The sequence below is a fragment of the Cibotium barometz genome, chromosome 63 (assembly GCF_041138505.1).
Source record: "Cibotium barometz isolate CiBa-2024 chromosome 63, ASM4113850v1, whole genome shotgun sequence".
In the NCBI taxonomy this organism is placed as follows: Eukaryota; Viridiplantae; Streptophyta; class Polypodiopsida; order Cyatheales; family Cibotiaceae; genus Cibotium; species Cibotium barometz.
Genome location: NC_141108.1, coordinates 23,566,122 through 23,590,983, shown reverse-complemented (window position 1 = coordinate 23,590,983; position 24,862 = coordinate 23,566,122). Strand labels below are relative to the sequence as shown.

Genomic DNA, 24,862 nt, shown 5'->3' with positions numbered 1-24,862 from the left:
AGAAAGGAGGAGGCGACTGATTTGCTGTGTGCTGTAGCTGTTTTTCTCAGTAGAATCAGCCGTACAGCACTGTACGGCCAGGACTGGGCACACTCTCTCTCTCTCTCTCTTTCTCCTCTGTTGCTGGCGGCGCACAGAACTGCTGCTGGTTTGGCTGCGCAGAAGCCCTGTACAGGCTGTGCAGTTTGTTTTTCAGCAAGTACACCTTGTACAGCTGCCGTACAGTGTACGGGCAGCAAGGTACAGAAGGTACAGTTGCTGCAGAGGTGTTAACAGGTGCTGGACAGGTGCTGGACAGGCCTGTTTTCTCAAATTCAGGCAGGTACAGAAGTGGACAGCAGGCTGTTTATGCTAGTACAACGCCTGGCACGTATCCCGAGGCGGTACAGACGGGTACTGTGCTGATTTTCAGATCTGTACTTTACAAGGACAGCATAGGAGTGAGCATCAGGAGGAGGATACAGGCAAGTGCAAGCACACGTGTGAAGCAGGATTGTGGATTCAAGTGCCTGCAGGCACAGATTGGTGCTGTTGCTTCCTCCAGTGTTGTTTCACGAGCTGAACTTGGTAAGCTCTGTTTCTGTTCATCCATCTCTCTTTCTATTGCTTGATGTCTGCTGCAGGTATGTGTTATCTGGCTCCTTGTGAGAGGAGGGGTTTGGCAGATTGACAAGGGATTAAGACAGAGATTGAACAGCATATGTATGTTTGAGCTGAGAAGATGTATCATGCTCTTGAGTTATGCCAGATGTATGCCCATGGCTGGCCTGCTTTGTGAACTTGGCTGATCAGAGGGAGGCACAGTGTGTTGCTTGAGGACACAGATCTGTGTGCATAGATCCTCTGTGCTGAGAAGGATTTGTGGGCAGTCAGATTGGACTTACAGGTGTAAACTCTTGGCTGGTTTTTGTGTTGTACTCAGCCATACATATTATTTTAATGGAATAAAGAAATACCGCAAGGGGCGCCAAGCTTTGGGGCCAACAGGTGTCGCTGTGTTTTCAGATTTGGGCACTCTAGCCCCAATCTGTGTTTTGTTTCTCATCTAGACTACAAGTGGACGGGTGGTTGCTCCTACCGCACTCTGGTTTTCTATCAGAGGCCGGTTTCACTAACGCTCGTGGAGTCATTCAAATCGGTTGCCTTCTTGTCTTCACTCCCTTTAGCAGATCGATGAGATCCGCCGAGAGATCAAAAAACTTGTCTATGTGGGTGGAGTATGCCTGGCATATACCCACAAAGGATTTGATGTCATAGGCTGTCCGAGGTATTTCCCAATTGACAATCTCGGCCACTTTAGTCGGATCAAGTCGAATGCCTTCTGCACTAATTATGTATCCCAAGTAATGCTCCTAGAACAGAAAAAATTCCGACTTCTTTTCATTGAAGTAGAGCTCGTTGCTTTCCAGCAACTTAAGGACTTTCTCCACATCAGTGTCATGCTGCTCAACCGTAGCTGAAAATACCAGTATGTCGTACAGAAATATGAACACACACTTTCCAATCAAATCCCGGAAAACACGCATCATCATGCGGTTAAATGTAGCTGGGGCGTTCGTCAAGTCAAATGGCATGACCACAAGTTCATAGCGGGCCCGTTCCGTACGGAAGGCTTTCTTGAGGATGTCCCCTTCCACAATCCTCACCTGGTGGTACCCACTCTTTAAATCAAGTTTCGGGAACACCTTAGCTCCATTCAACCTCTCGAGAATATAATCAATTCGAGGCATCAGGAATCTACTCTTGATAGTTAGCTTGTTGAGTTCACGATAATCAACACACAAACGGGAAGACCCATCTTTCTTCTTGACAAATAAGATCGGGGCTACAAATGGCGACACGTTGGGGCGGATGAAGCCAGATTGCAACAATTCTTGGAGTTGGCGGTCCAACTCCGATTCCATTTCCTTGGAAAGGCGATACGGAAACTTGCTCGGGGATTCCGAGCCTGGGAGGAGGTCAATCTTGTGGTTCCCGAGAAGTATGTCCTTTTGTGTGACAAAAGAAACATCTACCCTCCTTCTTGTACTGAGAAAGCTCCTCAGCACTCAACTTGCCACGTGTCTTGCCTGCCACCGCTTTCTAGTCTGGAGTAAGCTTAGGCGCATTGTTCGAGTTCTTGGAGCCAGAGGCTCGTGGGCTCTGTCTTGGGTTTGGTTCTGGCCTTTTCCCTCCGAGGCGGTAGCCTTGGGAGTAGCCGGCTGGGAAGTCTTGGGCTTGCCACCATTATGCTTCATTTCTGCACTCCGCGCAAGCGATAGCGCGTCTTCAAAGGTGGTTGGCCTAAACATTCGCACCTCCCACTGGATTTGCGTGTCAAGGCCATACAAAAACTGCCCTTTCTTGTCTGAATCAGATAAGTCTAATTGCAAACATAAAGTCGAAATTCTATTGGCAAACTGAAGGACTGGTTGCGCGTTTTGACGCGCTCCCCTGAACTCGTCTTCGAGTTGCTCAAGGTAGTGGGGCGGTAGAACCGCTGCTTAAGGTCGCGGATAAACTCGTCCCACACATAAGTTGCCATACCTAATGTGGTGTGGGCATGAGCCCACTGAGTCCACCAAGGAATGGCCTCACCTTCCAAGTACTAACTGGCTAAGATCACTCTGTCAGTATCTGTCTTTCTAACTGCGGCAAAGTAAGCTTCAAACTGATGCAACCATGAATAAAGAGTTATGGGGTCGATTTTACCATTACACTTACTAAAGTTCATTTTCTCGGGAAATGATTTGAGGGCGCCGCTGGTGTCAATCTGGCGTCCAAAGCTACTAGGTAACGCTTGTGTTGCACGTGTCGCATGGCTTCGTCTTCACGTTGTTGGATCTCCAATGCACGCATCTGCAACTCAAGCAAAGAGCTCGGTTGCGGTCGTGACCCTGCGAGAGGGTCTCTATGTCGAGGATATGGAATCTGAGATACGGAAGGAGAGGGAGGAGGGGATGGAAAACGCGACGCTGGAGAATGAGTATGCTCTTCCAGAGTCAAAATCTGCGCCTTCTACTCTTCCAACTTGGTTGTTTGGTCTACGATTGCTCACATCATCTCTTGGAACATATCTGTAACACTCAAGCCTGGTACCCTAGTTGGGCTGCCTGGTGCACTCTGGTTCCAAGGTTCTTGGTCTCTCTCGTCGTCGAAGCTCGCCATAGCAGGAAAACGCGCTTCCTTTCTGGAGCGCAATTCGACCATCCCCTGTGTGTGTGGGAGACGTCCGGAGGCTAAAAACCAACCGTCCTTCGAGGGACAGGAGTCAATCCGAAAGGGGTAGTGCATTGGCGTCTGAAAACCGACCACACGAGCGAGAAAAAATTATAGTTTCTTTGTTGAATCTTTGCACTTGAAGTAGGCTTTGATACCACTGTAACATGCGGAAGCTTCGGGGGAGATCAGTAACTTCAATGTCAGAAATCAGCACACTTTTCACGACGGAATTAACGCACAAAACTGAATGAAGATGTGCAGAAAATAGAGAGAGAGAGAGAGAGAGGAGAGGACACTGTATTGGGTCCCAAATACTCTCTGTAGGGCCCCCACCACGAATGGTGTATTTGCTTTATTAGAATGATGTAAATCTGAAAAGAAAATACAGAAAACTTGACCTTTCTTGGTTGAGAAATCTCTGCCCTTGACCTGCAGTCCTTCACCCCTTTGCTTTAGCAACTCCTTGGCTTTTTTGGCCCTTGTTTGCCTTGGCTCTTGGTGAATTATGAGATAAAACAATGGGATTGTGGCTCATCTATTTACACTACTCCAAATAAGCAGTCGGCCAGTATTAATCCAGGCGGCCAGATTATATTCTGCTTTAGCAACTCCTTGGCTTTTTTGGCCCTTGTTTGCCTTGGCTCTTGGTGAATTATGAGATAAAACAATGGGATTGTGGCTCATCTATTTACACTACTCCAAATAAGCAGTCGGCCAGTATTAATCCAGGCGGCCAGCTTATATTCTGCCCCATGACTGAAATATCAGCATTAAATGCTGAATAAAAGGTATAAACTGCTGCGCGTCCCTGCTTTGGCTGGCTGGCACTAGGCGCCTGAGTACAAAGGGGCATGGGCACTGTCTTTAGGCTGTTTGGGGACTGGGCAGCCTGTATGGGCTGCCCCATACTTGCCCTTACAGCCATAAACAGGCTGTATAGCCTGTATGCTTCCCTTAACCTGCCCCTAGAGCTGTCCTACAGCCCCTCCACGGCTGGTGGGTTCAGCCAGGGCCTTCCTGGCCCTCATGGGGGTGGTTTTACACTATCCCCATGCCCACACAAGGACTTGGGGTAGCCCTATGGGCTGGCTCCTTTTCCTAAAAGCAAACCCTAACTACCTACACAATGATCTGGCATCCGGTACCATACAAGATACACAGAATCACTGACATCATTCCAGAGGGAGACTCACAGCGCGGACTGGCACTGTTTCATGTGCAGGACAATGCACACCTGACCTTGGACTCGTGTGCAGGACAATGCACACCTGACCTCGGACGACTGGGATGGATCCCTGGCTGACTCGTCCCAGACTGGGTTCACATGGGACCAGTTTACCATCCCAGGTCCTGCAAGGCTGTACAGATATGTCGACATGGCATCCAAGTGCGGGATGCATGTGACAAGGCCTTTATATAAGGAGCATTGTAGCTGGCCGACTGCCCCCATGTAGTTGACTGACAGCAGCCCACGACCTTGCAAACATGGAGGTGAAGGGGGAGGGGGTGCTGGAGAGGCGAGGGTGCCACAGGGGGGCAGCCCGACGGAAGAGAGAGAGGTGGAAGGGAGGATGGGGTTGTGGGCTGCAGGCGGAAGGGAGCAAGAAGGAGAAAGCGGCCGCGGGCACGGGGGGGTATAAACAATTTGGATGCTAATGTTTTACATTCTTGATTGCAACGATTTACTGGTTATTTCTTAATTTTTTGGTAAGTCTGATAGCACCATTCTCTTTGTGGTCGCCATGCCTTTGTTGAGTAAACGTGTGTGTGCGTGTGCACGCACACGCAACCTTTGACACGGTAAAGTTAAGGGCCGAGGTAGACTCTCTCTGACACTTTGTATCTTGCTCAAAGGGCTTAGTCTGACCGTTGTCCTCTCTCTCTCTCTCTCTCTCTCTCTCTCTATATATATATATATATATATATATATATATATATATATATATATAAAGAAGTCAGATCATGACAAGGTTCTGCTTGCAGCTGTGAATTTCTTGCTTGCTGTTGTGCATTTCATTGGAAATGCCAAGCAGAATTCCGAGCCCATCTTCACCTTTTCCAATAAAGTCATGTAGTTAGGTCTTCAGTTACCAAACACCGTTCTTGTATGGATTAGACTAGGAAATTCAGTAGGATGTCTGGTGTCTTTCTCTTGAGGATTTTGCATCTATTGTGTACATGGCTTTGAACATAGACATGAAATGCAACCATTGCAAACCCAAGATATGGGATTAATAAGGCCTAACTCTAAGGGTCCTCCGAGCGTTCGGGGGTTCAACCACACTTGATCCTAGATTAGAAAGCATGTCGGGTCATTTTACGAGGGAGATGTCTCCTACAAAGGCGTTGTAGTACTGACAAGAATGGCGGTGCTTCTTCTGTCATATTTTAGGGCCTCCCAACCTTGAGTGCCCTAAGAGGCTGCACACTCCCACTAGTACACCGCTCTACCACATCCATTGTGAATCATACTCCTGTAGATGTCTCTCCCCCACTAGCCTCATTTGTGGGCATCATTAGTAGTGTAGCATACAACTGGTATGATCGTGCAACTTGCAGCAAGGCCTTCTTTATACCTTTTCTTTTAGTGAGTTTAAGAAATCCACTTTAATCTTTATACACAAGAGATAGAGTTGTTGTTGGATCATGTGCGGAAGCCTTCTTTTGTGATCCAACCCTAAGCCTTATTATGGAACACCTGTAGATGCGTAATGAAATGATTAGACAGAGAAGAGAGAGAGAGAGAGAGAGAGAGAGAGAGATGGCTGTTGGTATTCAGTATATTACTATGTTGCAAAAAGATGTATGACTTTACAACTTCATGAGGCCTTTGGCCTGCCCAAAAGGTGGCTGATGCACTTCTACTACCTACATGATGACCTAATCCCAAACAGGGAAGAGATGATTTGCACAAATGATGCTTTACACTTATATAGGCCTTGGGAGAGCAGGTCAACCAGACGAAGGGCTGTTGGTCTGTTTATATGTCCACGACTTACTGGAAATCAACATTAATAAATGCTGTTTCATGTTCACATGTGTGGCCTGATGTTGTTCATGCTGCCTATAGTGCCCATGATGCTACCGACTGCTCATAAGACCATATACAAGCCTTGCTAATGCCCTAATTGCTGTCTAAACCAGGGAATACACTAAATATGGTGAGATTTATCAATCCGAGGCACTGCAGAAGACTCTTCGGGCCACTTATGCAAGTCCAGATAGCTGTAGGACTGCACATATGCTGGCTGAATGCAAGTCCAGATAGCTGTAGGACTGCACATATGCTGAAGAGGAACTTCTCTTATAGCCTGGAGTTGATAGGATGACTTGACTGATGCTTGAACTGCTGAATACTTCGCTGAAGACTGAATGATTTATGAGAAAATGATGCGCTTGCTTTTATAGTCCTGAGAAGAGCTGGTTGGCCAGTTCTTGATGGGACAAAAAATGCTATGAAATAGCATTTAATGCTAGCACTTTAAAACTACATGTTTCAGCTGTTGGAGTGCTACAGACCTGGCCAACTGGAGAATGATTATCATAAGGTTGTCGGCCTACTATAAATGCTGGCTGACTGGGATATGACTGCTCCAGATGTTTGTTGGCTGGCCCATACTGCTGTCCAGGGCTGTGAACAGCCCTTGGACAGGCTGATGAAGCCAAGGGCCGGCCCTTTAGCTGGTCCATAGGCATGCGATGCTTATGCTTATGAACCTAATGCAAACCTACTCCTAAGGCTAGACTTCTACATGCTTTACTTGATGAATTCTCCAAGTGGGTTAAGAGGACTGACTCCCGGCTGACCTCTATGGCTCGGAGACTGACCTACGTAGCTCGTGCTTGATTGGTGTCCTAGAATCAGCACTGCCGGCTGCAAATGCTATTCCCGATGTGCATGGAAACACAATGAAAGATCCTAAGAGTAGAGAGTTGCTCAAAACATGGGGAAAGGTTAATAATCATGATGCACTGGTGTTTTTTGATGATGTATATATATAGAATTTCATATTTGTTGATATGTTGGATGCATTGGGAATAGAGTATGACTGTATTGGTACAAGCATGCGAGTTGAAGTTGCTTTCGAGGGACTCAAAGCACGTGTCTCCCATCATTGGAAAGCTCCGATCCAGATTGGGGATTATGTTGATCATGAGGATTTCTTAGTGGGCACAGTCTCACTTGCCGATGTGATTCTTGGCATGCTGTGGAGATATCGCCATAACCCTCGGATTGACTATGTAAATAAGAAACTTAGCTTTGTACATAAGGGTAGAGATATATGTATACATGTAGGCACACCTGGTGCTACCATACCCTTTGTATATCATATTGCTGTTCGCAAAGAAATAGACAGATCCATTGCTTATTACTTTCATTTTGTTAGAAATCGTGAAGAAAATGTATCTATATTGGATAATGATAGAATTGGACGTATCAAGATTGTTTTGTAGACTCACTACCAGGTTACTTATCTTCCCTAAGGCGTAAAGATCATCATATAGATCTTATACCTGTTCACCTCCTAACAGGCCACCATATAGAGAGTGCAGCTCAGCAAGAAGAGATCATGACACAAGTGAATGACCTCTTGGAAAAATGGTTGATTCAGCCCAGTTCTTCGCCATACTATTCTCCTATCTTACTTGTCTAGAAAAAGGATGGTACTTGGAGAATGTGTGTTGACTATAGGGAATTAAACAAGGTAACCATCAAGAACCGGTTTCCAATTCCGAGGATTGATGATATCCTAGATAAATTGGCATGCTTTAGTAGAATTGATCTCAAGAGTGGTTATCATGAGATCTGAGAGTGCTACTTGAGGATGTGCACAAAACTGCTTTTAGGACCACTTTTGGATTGTATGAGTTTCTTGTCATGCCATTTGGTCTCACAAATGCACCTGCCACATTTAATAGGATGATGGACTGTAAATTTAGACTTCATTGAGAGTTCACTGGTGTGTTCTTTGATGACATTCTTGTATTCTCAAAGCCTGAGGAAGAACATAGGATGTCATGTGCATGCACATGTACATGTTGATCCCAAAGCTGATCCTTGAAGGGCAACAGATAAAGACAAGGTTTTGGATTAGTTGTAGGAGCATGTGTTGCTTATGTGGGTAAGGAAGCCTTGTGGAGGACTTAGGTGGCTATCGGCCAGCTCATGAAGGTGACATGTCTCTGTTGGCTGCAACTTATATGAATTTATTGTCCATGGAATTGGTTGACAGTAGGTTGGCCAGTCCATGAGGATTTCCCAAGGTCTATTTAAGGCGCATATTGCTCATTGTTAAGAGGTACTCACGAGTCACACTCCTCTAGACAGTAGGGTTACAAAATAGGATGTAGGCTAGCAAGATTTTTACACCTTTTTGTACTATAGAAATATACTAAATACCCAGCTATCTCTGTCTCTTCTCTCTATCATCTGAATGTGTTTTGCATTAAGCATGTTGAAGGATGGTGTTTAGGGCTGAAAGAAGACTCCCAAAGTTTCCGCATGTGACATTGGTATCACAGCATGAGGCTCAACAAGGCTAAGTTTCATAAGACCCAAGAGGAATGGTAGTCTTGAGAGTCGGATGTCACTTGGGACACGCTAGGAAAGGCTTTCAGGCAACGGTTCCAAGGGAGGATGATCCTCCAAGGGTTGGAGTGAGAGTGCTAGGCTTAATACTCAAGGAAAAGAAGACCAGAGAAAGTGTTCAGGGACAGGTCATGAAGGGCTAGGGGACAGGATGGAACAGATGCGCAGATCTTCATCAGATTGTGGAGTGGATTTGGAGACTGGGTAGGGTTTTCAGTGAAAAGGTTGCCAAAAAGGGAAGAATGACAGTTTTGGGAGTCCAGAAATAGACAATGGGATGATGACAGTCATATAAGAACAGAAGTTAGTATTAACCCATTTCTAGGGTTAACAGCCATTATCTTACATCAAAGAGTCAAGGTAGATACATCAAAAGATCAATACATTCAAGATATAAAGCAATGGTGTCCAAATCTTTAACTTGGACGGGCGTCCGTAATGGTCCGACGGAGTATTTACGGCAATTTCTGCTTCAACAGCGTATGGTAGCAAGTTAGGATGAAGTCTCAAGTGATGTGCTTCATGAATATATTATGAGGGTAGTCATTGTAATAGCATTAGGCCTCTTATGAGCCTAAAGTGTCCGACTGGTCATAGTTTAAGTGAGTGTGCACACTTATGGCTATGTATATAAGTGAAAATCTCTCATAATACAAAGGACTCTTCTATTGTCCAATAGAGTCTTGCTCTTGCTAATCTCTCTTTAATTCATGCTAGTGAGTGTGTGAGTGAAGTGAGGTGACAGGAGGGACGAGTACATGTAGTGCAACGCGGTGGTGTGACCGCTCGCGGGAGACGCGACGGAATTGCTTCTCAAGAAGTTGTGGAGCTTGGAGACCTGAAGGGTTACAAGCTCGGCCATCGGAAAGATCCCTACGACAGTTGCGGATTGCCAAGTAATCTTCTTGTTGGATGTGTTTCGACGCGGTTTGGGCAAGCCATAACATTTTTGGCACCGTTGTCGGGGAGCCATTCCTTGGCCTTTTTCATTGTTTACTCTCTAATCTACACAAACCCATTGTCCATTGTCTTGATTAGTGGTTTCTCATGAAAAAGATGTGGTTTTGATGGAGATTAGTGTGTGATTTTGTGAGAAATAGCTCGCTTTTCTCTCTTTTGAAAGAATGATTTTTTGATCTAAATGTGTTGTTTTGTTAGTTTTAATCTAGTTTTTAGTGTTTGTTAAGTGTGCACATAGAGTGTGTTAGGTTCGGTTTGCATCCATTGCATCAAATAATGCAATGGATTGTAATTTTGTGATTTTTAGCTCTCTTTACAGTTAAACATAGAGCTAGAATCATTAACTTTTGCTTATTTTTTGTGTTTTTTGTTTGATTTGTAGGCATTAGAGTGCTAGCAAGTATTAGGGAGCTTAGTTATTTAAAAAATTTCTCAAAAACATTAAAAAACTCTTAAAATTGACTTATCTTCTTTAATTGTTTGATTTTTGTTATTAAAGGGTGATTAATCCAGTTCAAGAGACAAAATCGATTAAGAAAAAGGTCGAAATGAGTGTTTTGGGTGTTTTGGGAGTCATTGCATCAATTTTTTCACCAATTAGAGAATTTTTTGCTCTTTGGCCTAATTTGCATAAAAAAGAGCCAAAACTAAGGACTTAATTAATCTTTGATTACTAGTTAATTTACATTTTCGATTAAGGATAAAGCTTAGCAATCCAAGGATATATCTAATGATGTACTTAATGGTGTGAATTAATTGATGATTAAGAATTAATTAGAGATTATTGATTAATTCAAAATGAGGAAAGATTAGTAGAAAGATTAATCTTTGATTAATTTTTAAACACTTTTTTTCATAACTCATTAAGGTTAATGAGCATTAAATGAAAAGACGTCCCTTAGTTAAATAGTCACTTTAAAGAGTCATTTATGAAGGGTATAAGGGAGTGTTATAAAAGTGTGAACTTTTTTTATTCCCACTTACCTTTTTGGAAAATGCCCATATCTCTCCAATTTAAAATTTAAAAAATATTACCTCCACACAAAGAAACTTGAATTTTCCTTTAGACTCAAAAAAAAAAAAACAAAAAATAATTCCGTGAAATATTCCATTTCATGGCGTGAAAGGTCCTTGACTTTCACGACGTGAAAGTTAGTTTAAGCGTCTGAGGGCAAAATCCATTGTTTTGGCCTCCGACCACCAGCAATCTCAAAATTCGACCCGAAAATTAAGGCAAAAAACAGGTTTAAAAGCACTAATAATTGCCCAAAATAGTCTGAATAAGATCGCGTACCATATTCGGGCTACTTTTTAAGTGTCTAAACGACAAAATCACAAAAAGAGACAAAGTTGTACTACTCCAAAAATGCTACAACTCTCTCATACAATGTTTTTGGAACACATTAAAAAATGGGCTGCAAAACAGGAAAAATCTTTTTTGGAAAAAATTTCGTCTCGAGACAATGATGAAAAATAGGTTTTAAAACCTCTTCTTCCATCTGGGATGCTACTAGCATGCACTCTTTTTGGAAAAGTTCATCTTGAGAGCATTCACATACACTCGGCTTCTATCTGCGATATCAGTGGCGCACACTTTTTTCGAAAAATTATCTCTAACAAGTCGTTTACGTGCGCTTAGCGCCTAAGAAAATTAACGCAAACAGATGCACGGGCTGTAAGAAAACCTAAAAAGCAAAAGAAAAAAAAACCCACGTGTGCTTGCTTATTAAGGAGCAATTGGCAACGTCAAGATATGGCAACGATAAAGGGATCTCATGGGCCCAGGCTCCACATCCAAACCAAGGTTGCATCCAAACGCAGTTTGGATAGGATCCAAACGTTTGAAACGTTCCAAATGTTCACTAACGTTTCTAAACGTTAGTGAACGTGGGAGTTTGATTAATGTAGGTTAAAAATTGAAGGGCGAACGCACGCCAACATCACGTTTTTTTTTCTTCTGTTTCTTACGTACGTGCGGCTCTCTCTGTGTTTGGCAGCGGGCGCTCGTGGGCTGGTCGTGTTGGGCTTTGCCGCTTCTCTGGTCGTGTTGGTCATGCTGGTCATGCTCGCTCATCGTAAGTCAGTCTCTCACTCTCTCTCTCTCTCTCTCTCTTCTCCGCACAGGCCAACCTCTCTCTTTCTCCCTCCTGCACTCGCTCAACTCTCTCTCTCTCTCTCTCTCCCTCCCCGCCTCTCTCTCTCTCTCTCTCTCTCTCTCTCCCCCTCTCCCTGCAGTATGGTACAGGATGGAGCTAGCTAGGTTGCATATCATGATTGTATACTCCATGCATATAGCTTTGTATTCTCCTAGTAGTAGAGCTCCATCCCCTCCACCACTCATTGTACTTATTGCACACCCAGATTCAGCTTTTTAGTTCAGTACTTTTTCATTTTGTTGGAATGACAGAGGATACCCCATACAGGTACACTGATTTGTCTCATAGGCTGAGTTCGGTCTTTTGGAAGACGTTAATAAAATCTCTCTCTCTCTCTCTCTCTCTCTCTCTCTCTCTCTCTCTCTCTCTCTCGGCTCTCTCTCTCTCTCTCTCTCTCCCCCCTACTGCGAGTCTCTCTCTCTAGACTCTCTCCCCCACAAGGCTCTCTCTGCTGCACCTCCCGGACCCTTACACAAGCTGAAATTTTATTCTTATTGTGCTTGAATTTTGAAATCGAGTCGTGACTCGTCTTGACATTTCTCCATTTTCTTGATTGCTTTTTGTGCACATGCCATAGATGCCTCGTACACCAAGTTCCGTATGGGCAAGGCACACCATCATTCAAGGCATACCCAACATCCCAGGTGTCGATCGCTTCAACACGCGCGTGTGGAAGTGCAAATATTGTGGAGGAATATTTACTAGCACATTCACTCGTGTTATTTATCATGTTGGCCAAGCTACGAGAGGCGGCATTGGACCATGCTCATTGATGAATCTTCAAACTTCATATTTCAAAAGTTTATAAGTATATATATCGGGGGCCACGTTCACTACGTTTGGAATCTTTTCAGCACGTTTTCCAAATGTACTGTACGTATTGTTCACTACGTTTGGAACCACCTTGATCCAAACTGAACCCAATGGCTGAAATCTTCGACCCATTGAGATCCATGTCCCAAATGCAATTCCCAATACCCTTTGGCATGCCGACAACAAGCGTGTCATCAGGTTTTACACTCCCTGTTACATCAATCCCTCCAGTATGTGGTCGCTTGTCTATAAATACCACAAGATCTAAACCATAAACGTCCAAACCTTGGATATATTGACTAATCTAGGAAGGGGAGTTGTCTAAGGACTAAATGAGGTCCTAATCACATTAGTACCCACACATGGCCTCAGTGACTCATCCAAAAACATGGCCGTTTAAATTTCCAAAATCATGTGCAAATACGATGAAACGATTGATCCTATTCAATTCATGCAAATGTTTAAGCAGAGATATGAAGCCTTTGGAATCCAAACTGTCCCACCAAGGTCCATACGTTGAACCTTTGCTTAGTGGGAAAGGCTAGTTGTTGGTTCATTACATTGATGCCTGTGATTAAGGCAAACTTTAGGACCTTGAAAACAGCCTTTATCCACGGCTTTTCACGACAAGGTGATCGATGCAGTGCAATAAGAGAACTCTATTTGATTGAGTGAAAACAAAACGAAACCATTAGAGATTTTATCATTCGGATAAAAATCTTGGACTCACGATGTGAGCCATGGGAGAAACTAAACAATGCTCAATTGAAGAGATGTTTTATGATAAGCGTAAAGCAAAACAGCTTACACAACTTGATCATTGTATCTAATTCAGAAACATTGGATCAATGCTGTAAAGAAGCGATACGTTTAGATGACAACATGATGGACGATGATCATGATATGAGATGTTCCTCATCTAAACCAAGTGAAGCAAAGGCTAAAGAAAAATTGATCTCGGAATTGTCGTTTCTTGAATTCTACACAACCTTGCTTCAAAGCCTTGAACCAAACTGTCAAAGAGAGGATGAGCTCCCTCAAAAGCAAACATCCTTAATGCCTCTCAAGGTGATGAGCGAAATGCCTTGTGTCATCCCAATCTCCAAGGTGTGTATCCTAGGCCTATCTTTTTGTACTGCATACATTGCAAAACCTTTGGTCACGACACACCCCAATGTCCCTATTCACCTACAGTTACCTCAAAACCTTAACCTCCCATGTCCCAAACAGAAACAGTCCAAAGGGTAGAAATTGCTCAAGAAGCAGTTAAGCAAACACTTCAGTGTTTCTATTGTCGTGGACCGCACAAAGTGATACACTGCACATTTTGGAATACTTTCATGCACATAGTCACTGAAACTTTGTAACTAATATGTGAATGATGTGGTGTCGATCACATGTTTTACGATTGCCCAAGGCAAGTTGCTTCAATGCAACCTATCTCGCAAAATACAACTCTTAACATCTTGAGTGTGTAAAACGGGCAATTGTTCACGGTACCCTTGAATGTGCTTACACGCTTGCAAGCCAAGGCATGAGAAACAATAAAAAAGAATGCAAAAGAACAGACTTCAAAATGGATAGAAGAGTACGTTTTAAAAAAGAAACCAAAAGACGATGCAAAACCTTCTAAACCCAAGGAAAACAAGGGCCAACAAACTGTAGAAACCAAGGTTGACATAAAGGACAAGAGAAAGGAGCCTGTGGAGGACCTAGCTACCAATGATGTGTATGTATCCACCTCAAAGGCTAGTCCTAAAACCACAAGACCCATATATGCGATACATGATACAAAAGCCCCAGGGGACGACAGCTTGGAACGCGGGGACGGCGATTCGGGACGGACCAGCAACGGGGACGGACGGATGTCCCCCACGGCACGTTTCTCACAGGGGACAGCGACGGGGACGGCGTAGGGACGGGGACGCCGGTCGGGGACGGCACTGTGAGGGGACGGCAGAGAGCCGTTGCTCGCCGTTGCGCCTGCCGTTTTTGGCTGTTGCGCTTCCCGTTTCTAGCCGTTTATGGCTGTTGGCTCTTTGAGGCTTGGCCCTCTCTCTCTCTTCTTGCCCTTGAGGCTTAAGTTTGAGGCTTGGGCCTTGGGCCTTGGCCCTTGCCTCTCTCTTGCCTTGAGGTTTGGCACTTAGGCTTGAGCTTTGGGGCCTTGGGCCTTGGCCCTTGCCTCTCTCTCTCTCTCTCTCTTACTTGCCCTTGCCTCTCTCTTGCCTATCTAATATCTATATAAGAACAAGGCTACAAGGCTACAAACACGGAGTTTAGCGTAAACGGCCCTTTGGGTAAGGGGGGACTCGACTCCCCCCCCCCCAGGACCCCCTGCAGAGAGGGGCTCATGCCCCCCTCCGTACCTTCCCTCAAGTAGGCTGGTGTGAAACTGCGCGCCGCAACGGACCCAAAATTTACAGCCCATATGCAGTAGGTGTATAATAACTCACCGCATATGCATGTAGCCTGGTTGGCAGTGTGCCAACCTTCTCCAGAATCGTCTCATGCTATCTGGCCACAATCGGCCACCATCCGGTGTTTAAACCGGGACCTATCAGGTGACCCGTGCTACTCATAAATGCCTTCTCCTCATATAGGGGGGACTCACAAAGTAGAGTTAGCCGGTGCCTGCGTAGTTACCTGAGGGTGGAAAAACTAAAAAAAAAGTATTTTTTGAGTGCCGTTCCCTCCCCCGTCCCCATTCCCTACTTATGGCCGTCCCCCGTCCCCCGTTCCTTGTGACTATGAAAAGCTCGAAAGAAAGTTTATTCTCGTCGTATGGGCAAACATAATAAAACCTGACGATACAAAAAAAGTTAGAAGATAAAACAAGTTCTTGTACGTCACTTAGTGAGGACGAAACAAGTTTTGACTCGTCACTCAGTGCACCTCACAATCCCATAAAGAAACTAGAACCCGTCCGACCATCACAAATTGAAAATCATGATCACATGACACATGCGGAACGCAAAAAGCAAGCTCAAGAGAGCATGCTTAGCATTGTTGAGTATCATACAAGATCCTCGGTTGTGATTGAATTTCATAATGTCAAACCTAAAAAAGCAACCAAAATACAAAAACCGGAGTAGTATCGCTTCCAAAGAAACCAAAAGACGATGTAGAATCTTCTAATTCCAAGAAAAACAAGGACCAACAAACTGTAGAAACCAAGGTTGACATAAAGGACAAGAGAAAGGAGCTTGTGGAGGACCTAAGAGGCAAAAGCTACCAATGATGTGCATGCATCCACCTCAAAGGCTAGTCCTAAAACCACCAAACCCACATGTGCGACACATGATACAAAAGCTCGAAAGAAAGTTTATTCTTGTTGTATGGGCAAACATAATGAAAACCTAATGATACGAAAAAAGTTAGAAGATAAAACAAGTTCTCGTACGTGACGAAACAAGTTCTGACTCGTCACTCAGTGCACCTCACAGTCCCATAATGAAACTAGAATCCGCCCGACCACCGTAAATTGAAAATCATGATCACATGATATATGCGGAATGCAAAAAGCAGGCTCAGGAGAGCATGCTTAGCATTGTTGAAACTTGAGTATCATAGAGGATCCTCAGTTGTGATTGAATTTCTTAATGTCAAACCTAAAAAAGCAACCAAAATACAAAAACCGGAGAAGTGTCGCTTCTCCTTTCAAGAGAAAGACGTACTCTCTATCGAAATAAACTCATCAAGACAAGAAGAGTCATCAGGGGAAGATTGCACGAATGATGCAGCTGTAAAATCATGTGAGGAATTCGATGAATCCCTTACGAAATTTAAGCAATCTCTTAAATCCTCATTTGGAGAAGTGCTCTTCTCGCATGGTGAAGCTGGCATAGCTTCAGTCCTTACACCTTTAATTGCTAATCATGAGTTATACCCATAGTCACAGGGGACGTGGGGGACGGACACCTGGGACAGGGGACGGCCAGGGGACGTGTGAGTCCACGCTACAACAAGGGGACGGCGATTCCGAGGTGGCGGGACGGCGGTTCGTCACAATAAGTGAGCTACAAATTCAAGAATCAATTCCCACGTCTGTAATGGAGACTTATGAGCGCATCAAGGACAAACTCACAATGCTCTTTTTATCCCTCTGGATGAGAAGCATGAGTGCAGAAGCTACGTGACAATAAGAACCTATTCTCTCAAAAAGGAGAGTAGCCATAAGAACCTGTTGCTCGCAAGGTGGCAAAAAAAAAAGGGAAAAAAAAGAGAGAAGAAAAAAAAGGAAAAAAAAGGAAAAAAGAGAAAAAAAGAAGACAAAATGGTAGAATATCACAAGAAACTCCCAACGATCTTAAATAGCCATTACATTTTTGTTAAACTTATAGCTTACTATTCTTCTGGCTAAGTTAATGTAGTAGCTGCTTCATGAGTATATATCCATACTCATGTACTGGAGGACATTCGCACCAAAGTCTCATCATCGACAACTTTCCAGGTACATCTTTGGATGGGAAGGCTATGGTGGGCGAAAGCTTGGTCAATGGTACAACCCATCGCTTGGAATTTTCCTTCAAATTGCAAACCTCTCCAAACAAAAACTAGAGTCTTTATAACACATTAATCGCTAATCCTTAGTGAAGATGCCTATATTAGCCTTGTAAGTCGCCGTAATTCTCTCATGCCTCGTTAACAAGTGGCGACTTCAACAAGCAGTAGTAGCTCAATAAGAGTCCATTTGACTCATTTCATGTACTTCATGTTTATCTGCTTCATAGAGTACTTAAATATACATAAAAGCATACGGAAGAAGCATGCAGGAACAGGTCCTACTTAACAACATTTGACAAAAATACTGCCACAAAAAAGGACATCATCGAAGGCTAAATTCTTCAAGAGATGAATGTCGCTTCAATGAATCAGATGAGGAACTGAGAATCACAATCTCGTTCTGATGATTTTGTGTACGTTCCTTCGGATCCTTCCTTCTCTTCTCTCCCATTATTAACATCTCTTAGATTACCTACTAACACTAATAACTTATAACTCTACTTGTGATTGCCAAAAATAAAGTGAGTAAAAAATATAACCCACATAAAAAAATACTCACAAAAATATAAAAATGCAATCACTCGCAGAAACCTCCACTTTGATAGGCATTCACTCTAATCTCTAACCTTTTCATTTAATAGCTAGCCTTTTTCGTTCCTTGCGGAGGAACAAGGACCATTGAAAGTCACTCAACATCAAAAGCCATCAACAAAGCTTGTCAATTCTTCCCACACAAAGGTCTTTAATGCGATTAGGAAGGGGGGGAGTGTTAACCCATTTCTAGGGTTAACAAGAGCTATTGCCATTATCTTACATCAAGGAGTCAAGGTCGATATACCAAAAGGTCATGCATTCAAGATATGAAGCAATGGCATCCAAATCTACAACTTGGATGGACGCCCGTAATGGTCCGACGGAGTATTCACGGCAATTCCTGCTTCAAGAGCGTGTGGTAGCAAGTTAGAATGAAGTCTCAAGTGATGTACTTCATGGATATATTATGAGAGTAGTCATTGTAATAGCATTAGGTCTCTTATGAGCCTTAAGTGCTCGGCTGTTCACAGTTTAAGTGAGTGTGAACATTTATGGCTATGTATATAAATGAAAATCTCTCATAATACAAGGGACTCTCATATTGTGCAATAGAGTCTTGCTCTTGCTAATCTCTCTCTAATCCATGCTAGTGAGTGTGTGTGAGTGAAGTGAGGTGTTGCAACGCGACGCTCGCGAGAGGCACGGTGGAATTGCTTCTCAAGGAGTTATGGAGCTTGGAGACCTTAAGGGTTACGAGCTAGACCATCGGAAAAATTCCTACGATAGTTGCGGTTCGCTAGGTAATCTTCTTGTTGGATGTATTTCGACGTGGGTTTGGGCGAGCCATAACAGTTGAAATTTCGTCATAAAGTTTAGCAGAGACGGTTGTAATGTGTATGCACATGTACATGTTGTTCCCAAGGTTGATCTATGAAGGGCAATAGATAAAGACAAGGTTTTGGACCGGATGCAAGAGCATGTGCTGCTTGTTAGGGCAGGGAAGCCTTTTGGAGGACTCATGTGGCTGTCGGCCAGCTCATGAAGGTGACATGTCTTTGTCGGCTGCAGCTTATATGAATTTATTGTCCATGGATGTGGCCGACAGAGCAGGTTGGCTAGTCCATGAGGATTTCCCAAGTCCTATTTAAGGTGCATATTGCTCATTGTTAGAGAGTTCTCACTCCTCTAGGGAGTAGGGTCACATAATAGCTAGGTGAAGTACCACCTTTTGATGGCCGCCTATGGCTTGCAAGATTTGTACACCTTTTTGTACTATAGAATATACTGAATACTCAGCTATATCTCTCTTCTCTCTTAATTTTTAGGATGCGTTTTGCATTAAGCATGTTCCAGGGTGGTGTTTAGGGTTGAAAGAAGACTCCCATAGCTTTTGCATGTGACACAAGAAACATCCGGCCATTGTCTTTGAGGTGCTTAGTAGACACTAATGTGAAAAAGTGCGAGTTTTTCCTTGCTGAAATTCAATATTTGGAACACATTGTGTCAAAAGATGGAGTGAAAATGGATCTTGCAGCCATTTAGATTGGCCAAATTTGAGTTCTGTGCATGAAGTTAGCAAGTTATATGGAGATTCGAGACAGACTTGTGTTTTTCTAATCATCCTCGGTTCGATAGGCAGACGGAGAGGATGGGATCAGGTTTTGGAGGTTATATTTTGTGCATACGGCTCCAGGTGACCATTGCATTGGGAGAGGTACATCCCTATGCGTATGGTACCACCGAGCATATGGTTCTAGTAGTAGCTAGAATATGTTTGATAGGAGTTGGGTCAAAACCTAGATTCCTTAGACTTTTATATCTTGAAGGAGACATTGTTGCGGTACCTGATAGTTAAGAGTCTCTGAGAGGGAGGTATGATATTCCCTAGGTATGAGGATTTTCCATATCTTGGAAAGGATGGGTATGATGTTACAGCTAGCAGATATTCATCTCGACGATTTCAGGTTTCCAATTCCATTGGGAGTTGGAAGATTGAAGGTTATATTCTTCAGGGACCTTAGGTTTTGTTTTTGTCTTTCCACGATCATATGTTGGAGGAAGAATAGCTTCAGTTGAGCTAGTTCCTTGATACGTAGCTATTTGGATTAATTTGACAGGTATAAATTTGATTTCGCAGACAATTGATGCAGGTAGTTGGTTTCTTCTTCATTTATTTCCAACAAGCGTGGAAATGTTCTAAGTGGGGAGAAATGTTATGTACCTAGTACTAACCCTTGGGGTTAGGGACTAATACAACAGGGTTAGGGGAGCCCTTGGATTACGGAAAGCAAGCTTGGATGGGTGGCCAAGGTTCAATATTAATAAATACAAGGTTATTGGCTATTTATGATTGGACTATTTTTTATAGCAGCAGGAAGCACTATATAAGTGAGTCTTGGGTCATTATTGAGTCATTGTGGTTTGGACCTAGACGAAGGAGCTTACTCCTGCCATGGACATGGCGGTCTTGCTGAGGGTCCCTTAGGATATGCTTTGGTGGTATGGGACACCAGGCTGACTGGCTTGGCGTGTGGGAGTGGAACCTTGTAAACGGAAGGGCAACTGTACACGGAAAATCTTATCAATCATGAAATCTGAAAATACACATAAGCATGCCAAATAAAACAAGAGGACAAATCTGCAGAGTACACCACACTAGGGGCCAGAAGATGGGATGCCCCAACACCCCCCCCCCCCCCCATGGTTAGATTACCAAAAAGGAGTCTGTTTCCAATACAACTTTGCGTGTGCCCAGGGTTCACCACTGGTTGCACCTGTTTCTTCCAATACAATATGAAAACAAGAAAATATAATAGAAATTGAATTTGCAGACAATTCTCAGCACGAGTGAGCATTCCCGGCATCAAGCACATGTAGGACAACTATGGACAGTCCATAGCACTCCCACATCAGCCCGGGACAACTCAACATCATCGTCTTCTTCATGTCTGGCTCATAGAGCAAGTTGACCAGCCCTCAAAGGCTGTTTACAGCAGTCAACCAGCCCTCAATAGCCACAGAAGGAAATCGACTAGCAACTAGCAGCTGCACACAAGCCAGAAGGTCTTCAACAGTAGAGGATATGTTCCCAGCCCTTCAACCAGCTCTTCCTCCTGTTTTTATGCCTTGGCCAGCAGCTTTTCAGACCTGTAATAAACAGCTGGCCAGTGAACATGTAAACACAGTCGGCCAGCCTTCTATTGACACCTGGTAGGTTTCTGTTGTGATAGATGGCTGCAGCAGGCTGTAAACAGAGAGAGAACCAGTCGACCAGCTCCATGCACCCCAGAAAAGCATGCGCCTACCCTAGAACTGGAGTTTTCTCCCATAATAGGGCTTCCCTGCTGAAAATAGCCCACACGTGTGGGGGCGCCTGCTTGAAGGAGGCCCAAATATTGTCCCGTGCCCAGCTTTTGGCCGCCACGTGTATTAAATAAGTCTTGCTCAATGTGTACTCACTTATAAGTTGTCTGGTCACTTATAAGTGAGTGTGAACCTGCACCAATAATTATTAGCATGTGAACTCATAAAGCTGTAAATTGAGTTTTTGGGGATACTTACCACCTGCAAAACACATGTAGACCACCTGTCAGTCCCAAACAGGTGTGCACATACACGTCCACAGGGTGCCCAGGCGTCCCTAGCCCCATGGACAATGCAGGTAGAAATCTCATGCATTGTCCCGGCAAACAAGACAAGTCATCCAAAGATAAAATCAAAGTCATGCACACACATGAGTGCAGCTAGACTGGAAGAAACACCTACTCAGTTGTATCCGATTAAATGTCCAGGGCTCATGATCCTTCCGGAACCTTCCCAGAACATAAATACAAAAGATCTCCAAGATAGCTAGTCCCAGAGAATTTCATCATGTCAGACTCCATGAGCCATACATGTACACCATGTCAGGCCCCACAAGCCACACATGTACTATCATGTTAGGCTACACCAGCCATACATGTACTGTCATGTCAGGCTCTATATGCCACACAGACACACCATGTCAGGCTACACCAGCCATACATGTATGTCATTCAGGCTCCACATGCCACACACGAACAGTAGAAAAATAGAAGCTGTAAGGAATTTTGTGACACTTAGCCCTTGGCTTGGGGGTGGTTTATGGACGCAAACCTATGATTGGGTGGTGAGCTTGCCTGCATACCTTTTTTTGGTTTCTTTGACCTTGTTTGTGCCTGTGTATTAGGTTGAGTGCTGGAGGGATCTCACGTATACTGACACATGTGACCTACGTGGCTCGTGCTTGACATGTCCTTGGACTAGGATTCACAATGGGGCATAGTTGTCAGGTACGAAAAAACGATACCGGTACGAGATTTTTAAATTTTGAAAAATAAGCTCGATTGAGGTACAGTCCACTTTAAAAAACACTTGAAAAATAGATATTTGTACACTTTTGGCCATACTTTCAGACTTGGCACCATACCCTCCACTTTTTCAATACCTAAAACAAATCATGGCACCATACCCTCCTTTACTTTTCATACTTTCAGATTGGGGACCTTATGCTTTTCCTTTCCTGTGGAGTCCAGACCTCATTGCCAAAGAGAGAGTTGGAGGGAGAGCCTAGGTAGTAGGCCCTAGAGAGCTTGAGAGAGAGATGGGGCCCAAGTCACCAGGGAGAGAGAGAGAGAGAGAGAGAGAGAGAGAGAGAGAGAGAGAGAGAGCCTAGGTAGTAGATATAGAGAGCTTGAGAGAGGGGGGGAGAGCCTAGGTAGTAGGTCCTAGAGAGCTTGAGAGAGAGAGAGAGGAAAGAGAGAGATGGGGCCCAAGCGGGCTGCCTTGGGGGCTTGAGCAAAGGGCGGGTGGATAAGGGGGTAAGGGCAGCCGGGGTACAACAGGCAACAGCTAAGAGATGGCGAAATAACGTCAACAGAGAGAGAATGCCAAAAAAAAAAAAACGACGTCAATAGAGAGGGAATGCCAAAAAAACGTCTTTTCTAATCCTACCATACCGGTCAAGTACAAAACTGTACGAACCGGTACGAAACGTATCGTACCTCTGTTTGTTTCGTACTGGTTTTTACGTCCCTCTGGTGCGGTATGCGTCCCACAGACAACTATGCAATGGGGTCACAACGTACCACAAATAAATCCTAAGAAAGGTTCTAATGATGTACAAATGTTACAAATGTAGCACTGATGATGAGCTAATGTGTCACATAGCATCTCAATGCATGGGTGCACGTGACTTTTCTCTTACTTAGCTTGACGGTTGTTGCATGGCTTTCAAGTAGTTTGCCAAAATTTGGGGGTACTCCTGGAAAAAGTGGACTACAGTGCATTTCATCCACCCAGACAGAAGCACAAGAAGCCTACACCAAGCAAGCTAACCAATCCAAAAGAGAATGTCAACTACAAAAAGGGGGAGTGGGTGTTTCTCCGCATCATGAAGGAACGGTTGAAGCAAGCGCTATCCCAAGTTCTCCTTCCGAAGCTTTGGCCCATATTGTGAAGAAGATCAATGATGTCTCCATGAAGTTAAAATTACCAAACAATTGGACTATGCATGATGTCTTCCACATCTCATGGTTGAAGCCTTATGTTGGACCATCTCTACAAGAGGTTCCGGATGAGCAGCAGCCTGTAGTGGTTGACACAGCAGAAGTAATCGAGTCCAAGCAGATTACCCTCCACAAGTGGAAGCATGGTTCAAGTCGAAGACTCACACCAAGTTCAAGGTTTGAGGCACTCACGAAGCCGTTTGCGGTCCTTTCTTTCTTCTAGATGAACTTATGTTCCAGCTCGCCCTCCAATGCCTTGATCGGGGAACTTATCGGGGGTACTGTCCTTGGGACCAACTCAACCCGAGAGATCAATCCCGATGATTATCTGACATAGAACCACATATGATCAAGGCTTAAGGCTCACCTCCCAACCAAAGAGTCCTATAGACTCACCCCCAAGTCGGAGGCCATAGCTACATCCTAGGCAGAGCTCCCTCGTAGTAGGACCTGGCATCCCATACTACTAGGCCCACCCTCCAAGTGTGCTCATGAGGCGCAATCCCAATGGGCCATGCGCTACGAGTCAGACTTGACGATCCTGTTATGCACTGAGCCTGGGTTATCCTTGTATAGGCCCGTGAATTCTATAATTGGTCATGCTTTTATTATAAGCTTTTTACCCTTCAATTACTTATAACTATGCCTCCACTTATAAGCTTTACCCCATGCGTTTGTTAGCTCCTAATCTAATCCTGGTTAGCATGGGGAGGTAACACGTACTAGCAAATTGTGATCTTCAAATATACAAAAAGCGGTTTAAAAATGTTGCAATAGCTTTGCACTTGAAGAAGAGTATGGAAAATGTTATTTCTTTAATTAGCAAATGTTACATGCTAGCTATTTATATACATATAGAAGACTTTTGTATTGTATATTTAGTATGCTTCAAAAATTAATGAAAGTGTTTCCAAATCAAACTTAAAATTTAGCCTAAATGATAACCATGGAAAAATATAAATTTCTAACTTTTTTGGTACGTGATATTGTTTCAAACTACTATCTTTTGTTGCGAGTATTTCCCTAGAAGAATTTCCTTAGGAACTTCATAGTTAAAGAGAGAAATTTTATAGAAAAAGTCTCTAAAAGCCAAAAAAATGGTTTTTTTCTAATAAGACTAGTGTTGATGCTAGCAAACTTTGAGGGGATTGGAACAGTGGTCAATAAAACTGACCAAAACTTTTAAAAGAAGCTAAATGCATTCTTTTTCTTTTTTCCTTGTGTATTCCAGTCTTGTGCTTTTGCATTTCCTTTTGGTTCTTATGAGAATCAAGCAAGAACAAACTCAAATTGATTGCTCAAAGAGTTCTTTACTTTGACTATGGTATCTAAGTCACTTGATGTTTCCATTTATGATTCTGGCTTTTTGAATGTGTGCCATCATTATGAATCACGCGTTTTGTACGGGATCAACCCATCATTTATTGGCATGACAAAAAGTCATGTCTGAGGAGCATTGTGTGTGACACTAGACAACTGATCAGTGAGTTGTGGCTGACCTAGGTGATCCGTACAATAGCGGATGTCCAACAAACTAGCTTTAGTTTGGCTCTATTAATGTACAGCTCTATCACTTTGCT

The 24,862-nt window shown here is 43.7% G+C and overlaps 1 protein-coding gene across 2 annotated transcripts in view; it reads left to right on the top strand.

The window, feature by feature from the left end:
• LOC147603857 (transcription factor-like protein) overlaps positions 1-24,862 on the top strand; it is a 55,630-nt gene that overhangs the window by 21,989 nt on the left and 8,779 nt on the right. The gene's annotated exons all lie outside the window — the stretch shown is intronic.